The sequence below is a fragment of the Ahaetulla prasina genome, chromosome 4 (genome assembly GCF_028640845.1).
Source record: "Ahaetulla prasina isolate Xishuangbanna chromosome 4, ASM2864084v1, whole genome shotgun sequence".
Taxonomy (NCBI): domain Eukaryota; kingdom Metazoa; phylum Chordata; class Lepidosauria; order Squamata; family Colubridae; genus Ahaetulla; species Ahaetulla prasina.
The window spans coordinates 114,512,849-114,528,448 of record NC_080542.1 but is presented as its reverse complement, the minus strand read 5'-3'; the positions used below and the strand labels follow the sequence as shown (position 1 = coordinate 114,528,448).

The 15,600-nt window shown below is 43.1% G+C and overlaps 1 long non-coding RNA gene across 1 annotated transcript in view; it reads left to right on the top strand.

Moving 5' to 3' along the window:
* The window catches only part of LOC131196802 (uncharacterized), a 124,342-nt gene that overhangs the window by 13,623 nt on the left and 95,119 nt on the right, over nucleotides 1-15,600 (top strand). The window contains exon 2 of the long non-coding RNA XR_009154820.1: nucleotides 12,824-12,886. This is a non-coding gene — a long non-coding RNA (uncharacterized LOC131196802). The remainder of the gene's footprint in view (nucleotides 1-12,823; nucleotides 12,887-15,600) is intronic.

Below are 15,600 nucleotides of genomic sequence, written 5' to 3'. Positions count from 1 at the left end.
ATAGCAAATGAGATTATTTTTACCAGTTTTTAATTTTCAAACACAAATGCTATCTTAAGAGTTTTTGCACTGTAGCATTAAGCTGCTGGATTTCTGTGCCTAAAGTATCTGGAAAAGAAGTGTGCTTTAGAAATCTCTGATTTCAACTTCTACTTCTCGTTTGACCCTGAAATAATAAACTGAGAATCTCTGTGGATGGCATTTATCATGGCTCCTGTCTGGAAGCTTTCCCAGCTACTTTATTTTTCTAGTTTTGTAAAAACAAAACAGAGAAGAGTACCATTTTACCACTTGTCATTGGACAAGAACTCTTGTCCATTTCACAGCGCAGATAAATAACAAAGATAGGGTGAAAGGTCCACTGTTACCTTCATTTCACTTTCTATTGCTGTACAATGGCGGGGGGGGGGAATGACTGTGCAGGTCAGTACAAAGGAAGACAGGTATCTCTGCCATAGTGCACAGTAATCAATTGGAGCGGAAGTGTTTGCCCACAAGGAAATGAAGCACAGCAGGCAAACTGGACAGCAGCACCGCTTGAGCCAGCACAAATCAGAAAACACTACTTTTGATACTTAGCAGAAAAAGTTGGTTAGGAATTGAGTTTCTGGTGAGCTAGAGATGAGTAGATGATGTGTTCTGAGTTCTTGAGTCAATGACATGAATTTACATTGGAGCAAGCTGGTCATGTAAGCCACTGTTTCTCATTTCTCAGCCTAAGATCAGCTATCATACTGAGGCCGTCCTTCGAAAGGAGTGGAAGAATTAGACTGAGGCAAACCCATGACCTGATCCATGAAGCCTCCTTGCTTTGTTGTAAGAGTGCCTCACTAACCATTTCCAGAGAACAGGTTCATATGCCACTGCATATACAGTAATTTGTTGTCCATTTAATTTTTTCATCTTCAAACATTGCTGGATCTATTGATGCTAGGAAGTGAGAAAAGTGTTATCCCAATCAAATAAATCTTTCAGAATTTAGAGGAGGGAGTGTAATATCCATGCTTGAGTTGTGGGACCCAAAGGGAACCCAAAGCTAAAGTTATCAAGAATGGGACAAGGTGCTTGACAGCAAGTTTTATCAGACGAAAGTGAAGCTAAGCATCAGAGACTTTTTCATAGATTATGTAGTGGGGCTATACTGTATGTATGGATAAGTAGGGAATCAAAACATGATCTGGTGGCAAATGTACATGCACAATACAATCACTTCTAAAGATTTATTGATTCATACTTTACATATAAGCATTGTAAATTGTTAGTATATCAAAATACATACAGCTCGAGGGAAAGGTATGTATAAAACATAGAATCGTGGGGCTGGAAGGACCTTTGAGGTCTTCTAGTCCAACTTCCTCCTCATAGAAGAAGTCTCATATTATCTCAGTCTATTCTAAAAAACCTCCAGTGATGGAGCATCCACAACTCTGGGATGCAAGCTGTTCCACTGATTAATTATTCTCACTGCCAGAAAATTTCTCCTTACTTCAAGGTTTGTTTATGTTTATGTTTATTCGATTTCTATACCGCCCTTCTCCCGAAGGACTCGGGGCGGTTTACAGCCAACTAAGAACAACAAATACAAAAATTAAAAATAGATTTAAAAAAATTAATTTAGATAGGCTGAAAATACTAAAAACTATTAAAATCCCCATTAAAACTATTAGGCCAGTCCTGCACGATGGAATAAAAGAGTCTTCAACTCACGCCGGAAGGCCGGGAGGTCAGGGAGTTGGCGTATCCCTGGGGGTAGCTCGTTCCAGAGGGCTGGAGTCCCCACAGAGAAGGCCCTCCCCCTGGGGGTCGCCAGTCGACATTGTCTGGCCGACAGCACCCTGAGGAGACTCTCTCTGTGGGAGCGCACTGGTCGATGGGGAGGCCACCGGTAGCAGGAGGCGGTCCCGTAAGTAACCTGGTCCTAAGCCATGGAGCGCTTTAAAGGTGAGAACCAACAACTTGAATTGCACCCGGAAGGCAACCGGAAGCCAGTGCAGCCTGCGCAGGATAGGTGTTATATGGGAGCTTCGAGCCGCTCCCTCTATCACCCGCGCGGCCGCATTCTGGACCGTGCGGGTGATAGCCTCCTCTTCAAGGGGAGCCCCATGTAGAGAGCGTTGCAGTAATCCAGGCGGGAAGTGACGAGGGCATGAGTGACTGTGCATAGGGAATCCCGGTCCAAGAAGGGATGTAACTGGCATATCAGGCGAACCTGATAAAAAGCTCCTCTGGCGATGGCTGTCATATGTTCTTCTAACGACAGCCGTGCATCCAGAAGGACGCCTAGATTACGAACCTTCTCCGTGGGGGCCAAAGATTCACCCCCCACAGTCAGCGATGGCCTCAGCTGATTATACCAGGATGCCGGCATCCACAGCCACTCAGTCTTGCCTGGATTGAGCTGGAGTCTGTTTTTCCCCATCCAGACCCATACGGCCTCCAGGCACCGGGACATCACTTCGATGGCTTCACTTGGGTGGTTTGGTGTGAAAATGTACAGCTGCGTATCATCAGCGTACAGATGACACCTCACCCCAAAATCACGGATGATCTCACCCAGCGGCTTCATATAGATGTTGAACAGGAAGGGCGAGAGAACTGACCCCTGCGGCACCCCACATAAGAGGCGCCTCGCGGCTTACCTCTGCCCCCCTGCCAACACCGTCTGCGATCGGTCGGAGAGGAAGAAGGAGAACCACCGAAAAAGGGTGTCCCCCACTCCTAACCCCCCCAGCCGCCGCAGCAGGATACCATGGTCGATGGTATCAAAAGTCGCTGAGAGATCTAACAGGACCAGGACAGAGGAACAACTGTCTATCTAGACCCGGGCCCTCCAGAGATCATCAACCAGCGCGACCAACGCCGTCTCCGTGCTGTACCCAAGCCGGAAACCGGACTGGCCCGGGTCTAGATAGACAGTTTCATCCAGGTACCGAGGGAGCTGATGCGCCACCACACTCTCAACAACCTTCGCCACAAAGTGAAGGTTGGAGACTGGATGATAACTTGCTAAAGCAGTTGGGTCCAGGGAAGGCTTCTTGAGGAGGGGCCTCACCACTGACAGACAGGTTGGGTCTGTCTTTAACAAGCTTCCACCATTACCACTTTTCCTGCTTTCTAATGGTATGGGGAATAAGGCATTCCCTTCTTCTCTGTGACAATCCCTCAAGTGGAAGATAGTTATCGCATCTCCCCTAATCCTTTTCTTCAATAGGCTGGACATACCTAGCTCCTTCAGCCATTTATAAAAGGATTTAATTTCCAGACGTTTATCATCTTGTTACTCTTCTCTGCACACTTTCCAAGATCTCAGCATCTTTTTTGAATTGTGCTGACCAAAGGTGGAGGAATGAATTTCCCAATATGCTACGGTGAAATGTCAAGTATTGGACATTGAACACATCAAGAATAGATGAATAGAATGTTATACGTAGACATTGACTTATAAAGCATACTTAGGAGCATCAGTCAATGGTGACTGTACATGGGCCAAAAAAGGCAAGATGATAGTTATAATAGTTAATTGAAGCACACATACAAAGGAGCAATCTTTGCTTTGATGCCTCTTCACATTTCTTATGCCCCTTTGCATGCTAGTAGTATCAATCTGCAGCACCAAGATATTATTTTATTATATTTATTCATGCCATATTAACATGTGGCACAGTGGTTAGGATAAGGCTGCACAATCTGGTACCCTCCAGATATGCTGGATTACGATTTCCATAATCACATACCATTAGCCAGATTTCAAAGCCTTTAAGGAGCATTGAATAAGGCACAGAAGGAGGTTATCAGTTTTAAATCTGTACTCTGTGGCAAAGCAACTCCTGAGTTAGGCAACAACTTTAGGCAGAAGATGCCAAACAACCAGCAACATAGCAGGTTATTGGAGATCAGGACCATGACTGGTCTCTTGCCTCCCTTGCCCTTTTCTGATGTGCTTGGGTGCGTGGAAGGTAATTGTCAAAATAAGAGCTGCCTTTTAAACTGTGATGTGTTCTGGCTAGCCATACACAAAGGCTGTTAGTAGTATTAGTTTACCCAGGTCTCAGATTGTCTATCCCTGGAACAGTTCAAGGGAAATGAATATAGCCCATTTTCCATTCATAAACTGGAGCCAGTTACAGGTAGAGGAAAAGCACAGGGTCTGAAAAAAACTCTCTTGATTATTATTATTATTTTTTTGATAGAAACATTTATTTGAATGAGAAAAAACCCCGATCTATTTTTTTGTGGGGAAAAGGCTTATTAGAATAACAGATAGTCCTTGTTTAATAACTACTTTTGTACTTATGGTGATGAATAAAATAAATAAAACAAAATATAAAATAATAAAATAAAATATGAGATTAATCATCACATCTTTCCAGGTCTGTAAAGCAACGGTAAACTGATTTGTAATTGTAAGCATCATTATGGTTTCTCTTAGTGACGGCTTCACTTGTTGACTGAATTGCCAGTCCCAATGGCACTAAATAGTGGTCACTAACTGAGGATTACCTGTGTTTCCTAATTCAACACTCTTTTAGGCCATCATCTGATTTGAGGCAAATAGAAGGAAGTACTAAAGCTAATCTATAGAATAGAATAGAATAGAATAGAATAGAATAGAATAGAATAGAATAGAATAGAATAGAATAGAATAGAATAGAATAGAATTTTATTGGCCAAGTGTGATTGGACACACAAGGAATTTGTCTTGGTGCATATGCTCTCAGTGTACATAAAAGAAAAGATACGTTCATCAAGGTACAACATTTACAACACAGATGATGGTCAATATATCAATATAAATCATAAGGATTGCCAGCAACAAAGTTACAATCATACAGTCATAAGTGGAAAGAGATTGGTGATGGGAACGATGAGAAGATTAATAGTAGTGCAGATTTAGTAAATAGTTTGACAGTGTTGAGGGACTTAATTGTTTAGCAGAGTGATTGTTAGATTCGGGCAATAACGAGGCAGGAGACCAGGATAGTGACAACAGCTCTTTACTATATGGTGAACCCAGCAACCTGGGCTGGGAAAAACCTCTCTTTATATACAGTTTAGCCGGTGGCTTCAACCAATCAGCAACGTGCTTTTTTCCCGCCAAAACTTTTAAAGATACATTACACTCCTTCCCTCCCAGAAAACACTTTACCAGTATTTACATAATTTTTACATCTTATTTTTCAACTTAATCACGCAAGTAGACTGGGCGTCTCCTGACTCTTTCAGACCTGCGCAATTCATTCTCTGGGGGTGAGTCGAGCTGACCGGAGGGACTGTTTGTTCCTCTCAGCTCCTCCTCTAGGCCATCCGGCCCTGGATTAATTGCAGAGTCGTCCCTGCTGTCTTCAGGAGGAACCGGTTGGCGTCGCTGGACCTCCTGGAACTCAGATAAGTCCCGCGTTAGCTCCGGGTTTGAGTTAGCTGTGGATTTTAACATTGGATAGTCAGGGCCTGTTTCGTCTGTCTCTGTTTTATCTGTTATGCGTTTTCTTATTTGGTCTATGTGGCGCTTCCATACCCTGCCATCCTCTAACTCTATTAGGTATGACTTTGGTCCTGTTATTTCTAGGATTTTTCCTGCTAACCAGGTCGGGCCCTCGCTGTAGTTGTGTGCCCACACTAGGTCGCCTGTTGCCATCCCTCTTGTTTTTCCGTGTGCCCCGTTGTAACCGTCTGGTGTGTAGTTTGGGTTTAAACGGTCTAGTGGGCACCTAAGCTTCCGACCCATTAATAGCTCGGCCGGGCTGCGGCCAGTTGTGACACAGGGGGTTCTGTGTTGGACTGCTAAATATGTATCAATTTTTGTTTGCCAATCGCCTGGCCTGATTCTGGACAATGCTTCCTTTGCGCTCCGAACGAAACGTTCTGCAAGGCCGTTCGTCGCAGGGTGGAAAGGCGCCGAGAGGACATGTCGGATGCCCTCCTCGGCCAAGTATCCCTCAAACTGGGTTGCCGTGAATTGCGGGCCGTTATCCGAGACTAACGTATCGGGCAACCCGTGGGTTACAAATAGGTGCCGTAGGACTGAAATCACGGCCTCGGCTGTCATGGATTTCATGAGAATGATTTCTAGCCATTTGGAGTAGGCATCGACTACTACCAAAAAGGTTTGGCCGTGGAAGGGGCCGGCAAAATCGATATGGATCCTAGACCAGGGGCCCTGGGGTCTCTCCCATTCCCGAATTGGGCCATTGGGGGTAGCGGTCTGGACTCCTGGCAGGCCTGGCATTTCCCTACCCTTTCAGCAATTTCCGAGTCCATTAAGGGCCACCACACATAGCTTCTCGCTAGACCCTTCATTCTCACGATCCCTGGGTGGCCTTCGTGAAGGAGATCCAATACCTTTTTTCTCAATTTCTCTGGGATCACCACTCGATCCCCCCATAGCAGGCACCCCCCTTGAGCCGAGAGTTCCCCACGTTTTTTTACAAACTCTTTAAACCGCTCGCCCGGCGCAGCGGGCCAACCTCTTTGTACCCAACCAATCACAGTTCTTATTGTAATGTCCTTATACGAAGCCCGAGCCACCTCTTTGGATGTGACTGGGCCAGAGTCCAAAGAGTCAATTAGCAGAACTGGTATCCCCGGAGTGGGGTCTTCGATAGTCTCTGGTAACGGGCATCTGCTCAGGGCGTCTGCATGCCCTAATTCCTTTCCTGGCCGGTGTAGTAATTTGTAGGAATACGCTGCCAGGAAGATAGTCCATCGGGTCAGTCTGGGCGAAAGTGCCACGGGCGTTGGGCGGTCGCCTGCCAACAAACCTAGCAAAGGTCTATGGTCCGTGATGATTTCAAAATCACGACCAAATACATATTCATGGAATTTCTTTACTCCTGAAACTATAGCCAAGGCTTCCTTATCAAGCTGGCTATAATTCCTTTCAGTTGATGACATGGTTCGGGAGTAGTATGCAATAGGGGCTTCTGTGCCATTTGGTAACCTGTGGCTGAGCACAGCCCCCACCCCATAGGGAGATGCATCGCAGCTTAACACTAATGGCAGCGTGCCATTGTATTGGATAAGGAGGCTATCACTCGTTAGGAGATTCTTTACCCCTTCGAATGCCCTAGCTTCCGCCTTTCCCCAAGACCATGCAGCCGTCTTTGCTAGTAATTTATGCAGCGGCTCGGCTACTGTTGCCTTATTCCTTAAGAATACTGCGTAGAAGTTGACCAGACCTAAGAATGCCTGTAACTCCGTTTTGTTCTTTGGAACCGGGGCCTTTCTGATTGCCCGTACCTTGCTCTCAGTGGGGTGAATCCCTTCCCTGTCTATCCGGTAGCCCAGGAATTCCACAGACTCAACCCCGATCTGGCATTTGTTCAGTTTTACCGTGAGACCGGCAGACCGGAAAATGCCCAAAACTTTTCGCAGCCTTACCCCTAATTCCTCTAGATTTTCAGCGGATACCAGTACATCGTCAAAGTATGGTACCACCCCTGGTAGGCCCTGCAACAGCCGCTCCATTAGGTTCTGAAATAACCCTGGAGCCACACTAACCCCAAACTGTAACCGGGTACACTTAAAAGCCCCTCTGTGTGTCACAATTGTCTGCGCTTCGGCTGTGCTGCTATCTACGGGCAGCTGTTGATAGGCTTGGGCCAAGTCTAGCTTGGCAAAAACTTGCCCTTGCCCCATTGAGTGCAGTAGGTGCTGTACCACCGGAACGGGTAAGACTTTTGCAACGCTTTGTTGCGTTGCCTTGTAGTCAGCGCAAATCCGGACCGACCCGTCCGGTTTGACTGGGGTGACTATAGGGTCTCCCACTTAGCATGGTCAACTGGCACTAGAATTCCTGGTTTACTAGCTTGTCCAGTTCCCGGTCAATCCTGGGCTTTAGGCTAACGGGACCCTTCTAGCCTTTAGACGGATAGGGGCAACTTGGGGGTCTAGGTTAAACGAGATAGGGGTCCCCGTGTACTTGCCCAGGCAGTCTCTGAAAACGTCCCCAAATTCTTTCACGAGTGCGTCTTTGAGGTCGACTTCGTTTCTGAAGATTCCAGTCACTCCCATGCCCAATGCTCGGAACCAGTCCAGTCCCAACAAGCTTGGCAGGGTCCCATCGACGATGGTGATGGGCAGAGTTTTCTTGTACTTTCCATATTCGACGTGGACGGACGTTACCCCTCAGACGGGGATGCGATTCCCTTGGTAATCTTGTACCTTTAATTTCTGTGGTTGCAGCTTGCGCTTTGCGATGGCGGGTAAGGCTCTCACGAGAGTGTCCCAGGACATGATCGTGATCGATGAGCCGGTGTCCACCTCCAATCGGCACGGCACCCCCTCAATCTTTGCCTTTGTAAAGATTTTTTTTTCTATGCGAGTTGATGCGTGACCCACTCTCACGACAGTCTGATTCAACTTCGCGCCTTTTTTAAACTGGCCACTCGCGGGCCGCTTCGCCGTTCCCGCGCTCTGATTGGCCGGTTTGAATTTTTGGCGGGAAGGTTGGGGAGCTCGACAGACCTGTGCTAGGTGCCCCTTCCTTTCGCATCGCCGACAAGTTGCATCTTTAAATCTGCATTGTTGTCGTTGGTGTTGCCCTCCGCAACTCGCGCAGTCACCCCGGTCGTCTTTCTCCGGCCTCCCGGTGTGGAAGACTCCTTCCTCTTCCTCACCGTCCGATTCGGCCTGGACCTCTTCATTGTGGACCGGGGTTGATTTCGCACCAGCTGTTGGTGCGACCTGCTTTTGTAGGGTTTCCGCCGCTTGGGTAGACATCTCATGAGCCCGGGCTTCGTCCAAGGCGTTTGCCAGCGTTAGATTGCTTTTAGACAGCAGCCGCCTCCGCAAACGGATGTCCCTGACCCCGCGGATGAGTTGCTCCAGCAATGCCTCATCCAAGTCTCGGTACTCGCAATGTTTTGAGGCTTTCCTCAGGGCGGCCATGTATGCGCTGATGGACTCGCCCTCTTGCTGTCTGCGCTCCCCGAATTCGAACCGTTGCACATACTTGGATGGCGTTGGTGCAAAATGGCCCTTCAATAAAGTCTGCAGGGTTTGCCACGGTACCGACTGTACCGGCGTTGGCTCCGCCAGGGATTCTGCGGTGTCGAAAACTTCTGGACCGCAGTGGCTCAGGAAATACGCTCGTTTCCTGTTGTCTGAAACTCCTTGAAGTTCGTTCGCCTCGAGGAAACACTCGAAATGAGCCATGTATGACCCCCATTTTTCCTTGGCTGGGTCGAATGGCGCTGGCGGTGTGTAGCCGGACATCACTGCTTTCCGCCCCTTGTTTGCTGGGTTCGCGTCTTCCTGGTGAGTTCAGCTCTTTTCCTGGCGCTCTTAGCCTCGAGATCCCATCCTCGTCGCCAGTGTTAGATTCGGGCAATAACGAGGCAGGAGACCAGGATAGTGACAACAGCTCTTTACTATATGGTGAACCCAGCAACCTGGGCTGGGAAAAACCTCTCTTTATATACAGTTTAGCCGGTGGCTTCAACCAATCAGCAACGTGCTTTTTTCCCGCCAAAACTTTTAAAGATACATTACAGTGATGGCCTTCGGGAAAAAAATGTTCTTGTGTCTAGTTGTTCTGTTGTGCAGTGCTCTATAGCGTCGTTTTGAGGGTAGGAGTTGAAACAGTTTATGTCCTGGATGTGAGGGATCTGTAAATATTTTCACGGCCCTCTTCTTGATTCGTGCAGTATACAGGTCTTCAATGGAAGGCAGGTTGGTAGCAATTATTTTTTCTGCAGTTCTATAGTTGCAGCACAAGGAAGGATGCAGTAAATATTTCAATGGGAGAATATTTCGTCTATTAGACTTTTCTAGAGGGGGACTAAGGAAAAAGACATTAAAATATAACAAATTATAAAGCCTTTATTCTTCACTTGAGAGAATGATTAGTCACCCAGCATTCTCCATGGAGTTGCTATTGTACGAAAACTTGAAACTCCTGAAAGAAAGATATGATGTAAACCTAACAAATAAATAAATAAGTGTGTGTGTGTGTGTGTGTGTGTGTGTGTGTGTGTGTTTGTGTGTACATATGCACATATATTTAAACTTCTGTAAGTGCACAAATGCTGAAGAATGCATGTGTCTGCATGAGTGTGTATACCCATCCCTCCACCCCCCTTTAATGAAATGAATAGAAATAAGGTGAAAAAAATCTTTTAAAATATTATATAGCAGGCCAGACCAGCAGGAACTCATTTTTCATTCATTTATGCTAATTACATGGTGCCAGATAGCAAGGGTTCTCTTCCTAAATGGAAAAGTCTATTTATTTTTTATTTTATTTTTTATGATGGTATGAAGAAGAAGAGGGGAGGATTAGCATGCGCACTAAACTATTCTGCATATCACCTAAATATGCAACATAAAATTATGCTGTCACCTGAAAGGAGAGAACCCTGGCTTTCCTCCTTGTGCACTGTTCTGATGGAAGCAATTAAAGCCTAATCCAAAGTTTAATTATGAATTCCATGATCTGTTTCTCATTATGCTAGGCCATGCCCTGGTATCTCAAAGCAGAAGCTGGTTATTCCTAGCAAAATGAGGTTGAAGGCCCTTGTGCTTTCTTCTCTTACAGCACAACCTCAGTTCAACATAATTTTATACCTAGATGAATATTTTTAATTTTGTGAAATAAAGATCCAGGTCTGGATCTAAGCAAGGTCACGCTTAGGGTAAACCCATTGATATTCCTGTGTCTGTGGGACTGCATAGAACTTACCACACAAAGATGTACTGTATTTTTATCTATCCTATCTTTTGTAATTGAATGCACAAAAACTGCATGTGCAGAGATACAAATCCAGACCAAGTGTTATTTGTATTTCTGTTTACTTAACCATCCAAGGCATCTCATAGCTATGATTCTGAAGTGTGTAAGAATCAAGCCACTGACAGGACATCCATTGAAAGATCAGGTTTTCAACCTTGCCACTTATTCCTGAATAAAATAGTTTGGAATCAAGGGACGAAGGCAGCTCTGGGAGCCATCAAATCTCCCAGACACCTGGCCCTTCCCCTCTAAAGAATAAAAGAGTAGCTATATTAAACTCTAGGATTAAAAGCAACAGAAAGCCCTGCAGAGTTTTAAAGACTTTTTACTTTAAAAATCTTTATTTTTATTATGCTAGAAATTTCACAGACAGGCAAATCACCTCATCTTAGGTGACTAGTTAAAATATCCAATGAGAGGAGTACTTGATAAAAGAAAGGAAGAGTGACGAGGGGTGATTGTAAAAAAAATAAAGGCATTACGGTGAAAAGCACTGTTAGATGGATGCTAAACCTGTACAATTTTAATACTTTTTATAGGATGGAGCTATTTCATAGCAAGGCAGGATTTGCCAAGTTCAAAAATTATTACAAGCTATAAATTTTCATGAGCTGCTTGAAAGTTCTCTTACAGAATCCAAGTCCCGTTTGACAAGATGTTGGGAGAGGGGGGGGGGGAGAAGCAGAATAAATAGGGCTACCAGATTTGGTCTGCAAAATCCAGGATATAGAAATCCAAATTTGCTATCATCTAATTATAATCAAGAGTTTTTCAAACCAGATATTGTAGCCCTGTTACCAAAAAAAACCCCGTTTCTTTATGTAGTTCCCATTTGATACACTATGTAACTTTGTATGGCATATATGAATACAGATGCAAAATACAACACAATACAGTGCAGAAGCATATTGTACTCAGTTATTTGAACTGAGACAGTTCAAATAACGAGACAACCATTCAGGATTAATTCACAAGATCATTTGACCCAATGCTTGGGAGAAAACAAGATTTTTAGACCTTTGAAAAGGCAAGTAGGATCAGGGCTATCTGGAATTTGGGCTTAATTCCATAGAACAGGTCCAATTATAGATATAACTGGAGAGAGGCAATCCCACAAATAAACAAGTCTTCTATCTTGAAAGGATTTAAAGAGAATAACCGGCACTTTGACTTGTACTGGAAGGCTACCAGCAACCAGAGGAGCTCACATGATGGATATGCGCCAAGCCTATCTCAATCACATTTGCCACCTGTTTTTCAGGTAGGAAACATGAGTCTAGAACAGTGATGGTGAACATTTTCGGCACCGAGTGCCGAAAATGGAGCACTTTGCACACGCGTAGCATAAAGTTATGATAATTTGGTTAAAACTTTTATGTATATAAAATAAACGCAAGGACAATTCATAAGCGGTCAAAAAGCCAAGATGCAAAGCAGTTTTTAAGTATGCACAACCTTATAAAATATATACATTTGGAATTATAAGCTAAAACAATTCAAGTGATATAAAAGAATAAGCAAACTTAAAACATAGAAAACCTTATATCCAAGGGAAATAAAAATGTATTTATTGGGCATCAAAATGATATTAACAAGGTGCCAACTATTTTTGTAGCCAGGGATCCCAGTCTTTAAAAACTATGAAACTATGTTAAAGTTTTGTGAATATATTTGTGTTTATTTTCTGGTCGTTTTGATTCTTGCAGTCCAGGTCTCGTAGTTCTTCTCTTTAATAAATTCTGAACACATTTCAAACATTAAAAAAGTGAAAAGAACTGAAGAATGTAACATTTTTGTAGAAAGAAATAAATGGATGAAATCTCTCTTCCTTTATGCTATTGCTAAATTTATAAGCATCTAATAAGCATTCAGTCTGAAAAATGTTTTTATATAGACAAAGTACAATGTTTAATGTTCTATGAGATAAAATCTATCATCTAAATTCTTCCAAGTCCATCCTTGAATAATAATTGCTCTGAATCCCAATATTGCAAGCGATTAGGGAGCTTTGCAAAATTATACCTTGCTTTCCTAAATCTGAAACTTGCCATGCCTGCTTATATGTTTTCAACCTAAATCCTTTCCTCTCTACAGAAAAAAAGATAAAACCAACCATTGGGGCCTGCTTATTTAATGAGGATTTATGTCATATCAGGGGTAAGTGACATTTCCTACCTTTCAGAGAAGCACCTGTATTAATTGCATTTCCTGTTCTTGTATTGCTTTGTTCAGAAGAAAAGAAAATCATCTCAGGTGAGTTAACCTTGCTTTCGGAGGGCACCTGCAGTTATCTCAGCGCTTATTGTAAATCAAAACATGTTGAGCCTTTAAAGCAGCCAAATAAAGAGGTGCTGACAAGGGGGTATGCCAATAGGATTAGGAGCCTTTCTCACCACTTGTATTATCGGCATGCGAGACTGAGTCATGTTAAATTACAGGGGAAAGAGGTATTCCCAGATATTCTACAGACGAAGGATTCATTTGCTTGTTTGGTAAGATGAGGAATAGGACGAGAATGTAGTGTTTTGTGAATTTCCTTAAAAAGAGAGAGAAACAGAGACAGAAAGACAGGCACCTTCCTTTTAGCCTAAGGCTTCTATAATTGACCAAGATTTTCCAGGGAGATTTGATCCATCCAAACTCTGTTAGAACTCAAGTCTCTGGCTGAGATCACAGCTGAGGTGAATAAGAATTAGTCTACTGTCTCCTATGCAGCAAACACAAATTCCCATCTATTAGGATAAATGGCATGTCGTTCAATTTAAGCACAGGCAAACAGAGACTGTCAGATTTGGGAAATGACAACTGTTATTTATTTATTGAGAATATTTATATAGTTTTCCTTATCCTTTCTCCCCCCCCACTTTCAGCCACTATGACCCTAGCAGATCTGTCATTGCTGCAAAATATTATAGCAAAATCAGAGAAAATTGAAACCAATAGGCACTTAATAGGAAAGTCATGGTTGATTTATAAGTAAAACTAAATTAAAATGGAACAAAATAGGGTATAAGCATTCATTATTTTTCAAAATACCTTGAAATGCCCGTTCCCCTTCAATTAATATTTAGAAATATTAAGTTAATTTAGTCCATTAATAACATTTTTGTAAGATCCCTTGTAAGATTTAGCTCAAGTGAAACCATCTTCTCCGTGACAGCCCCTCAAATATTGGAAGAGTATCATCATATCACTCCTAGTGCTTCTCTTTGTTGGATGAAGACCAAGGAAAGTGGGCATCAGATTGCAGGTTTTTAAACAACTTTTATTAGCTGACTATGAGAGACGTGGTGGCTCAGGGGCTGAGCTTGTCAATTGAAAGGTCGATAGTTCAACAGTTTGAATTCCTAGTGCCACATAACAGGGTGAGCTTCTGTTACTCGTCCCAACTTCTGCCAACCTTGCAGTTCAAAAGCACATAAAAAATGCAAGTAGAAAAATAGGGACTACCTTTGATGGGAAGGTAACAGTATTCTCTGCACCTTTGGCATTTAGTCATGCCGGCCACATGACCATGAAGACATCTTCAGACAGTACTGGTTCTTCGGCTTTGAATCAGAGATGAGCATTGCCCCCTAGAGTCAGGAATGGCTAGCACGTATGTGCAAGGGGAACCTTCACCTTATTAGCTGACTTCCAGATGTATGCTGAAAAGTTTACAATTCCCAGTCAGCAAGGAAATGAACAGATAAGGAAGTACTACCCTAAAACATGATGGAATCTAAATTTGGCCACTTTTTTATTCTAGATGACTGTTTGAACTTTCCTATAGTTTCCCAAGTACATTTTCCCCTGCTATGTATAAGACAAGATGTGAGTTAATGAACAAGTTGATCTTGCAAGTTGTCCATTGCAAATTTTGGAAGCAATTCAGTGTATTGAAATATATAAGAACAAGGAAAATAGAGATTGTGTAAATAGCAAATGTGGAACCCTTTGCTAACCATTTTATAATTATTTAATAAATATATAAATGACTTTGCAGGCCTTTTCTTTAAAGTCAACATGTAAGGGATGACATTATATGAAGAGACTGCATTTTGTATTTTGGACAGATGCCGAAAGAAATTAAACTACTTACTTATGTTCCTCTGAGCAGTTACCTGTTTGAACAGCTGGAGCAGAGGTAAAAATGAACAGCTTCAGACCAGAGCCAAAGCTGGAGAATATACACTCTGAATTATATTTTCTTTCTTCTTTTTACTTCTAGCCTTCTGTTTGAAGCATACACATGACCAACCTGTTTTCTCTTGCTGGTAATAATTTCTCTAAATTAAAGGTCGCTGCAGTATTTCAAACCTGCCAAGAGTCTGTTGTTGTACAGGCCACTGTTATAAGGAATCTGGCTTTCAAATGTTAGTACTTAGTGCCAAATTATACCTGATGTAAAGATCTGAAAGTCATTTGTCAATCCAGAGGCCTTCTTTTGTTGAAATTACTCATGAGAAGAACAGGTTTTGCCTTAAGTTTTTGCTGTAGGGTAAAATGTAGTAGTTTATTTCATTTTCCAAAAGAAAGACCAAGCAAACATTCAAAATGCCAGTGGTTAAAATATAGGGAGAGAAAAAAACTAATCTCTCCTTGGCTTATTTGTGCCGTTTATTCCTTGCCCAATAACTTCAACAAACTTGATCTTGCATTCTATAGCTATCCTATCCAGACTGTAAAATCTCATGGTCATTAGCCAGCAACAAAGAGTTGGAGTTTTTTCTGTCTTTAATGCTCAGTGACTGTCCAGATATTTTGCATAAATTGGTGCTGTGTAGAAGTGTGAAAGGAAGACAAGAAGGAGGTTGGTATATAATAAATATTGTTCTATATGTTGCTCCTACTACTTCTTTTCTCTCCCCAGATCCTGAGTTAGCCATCAT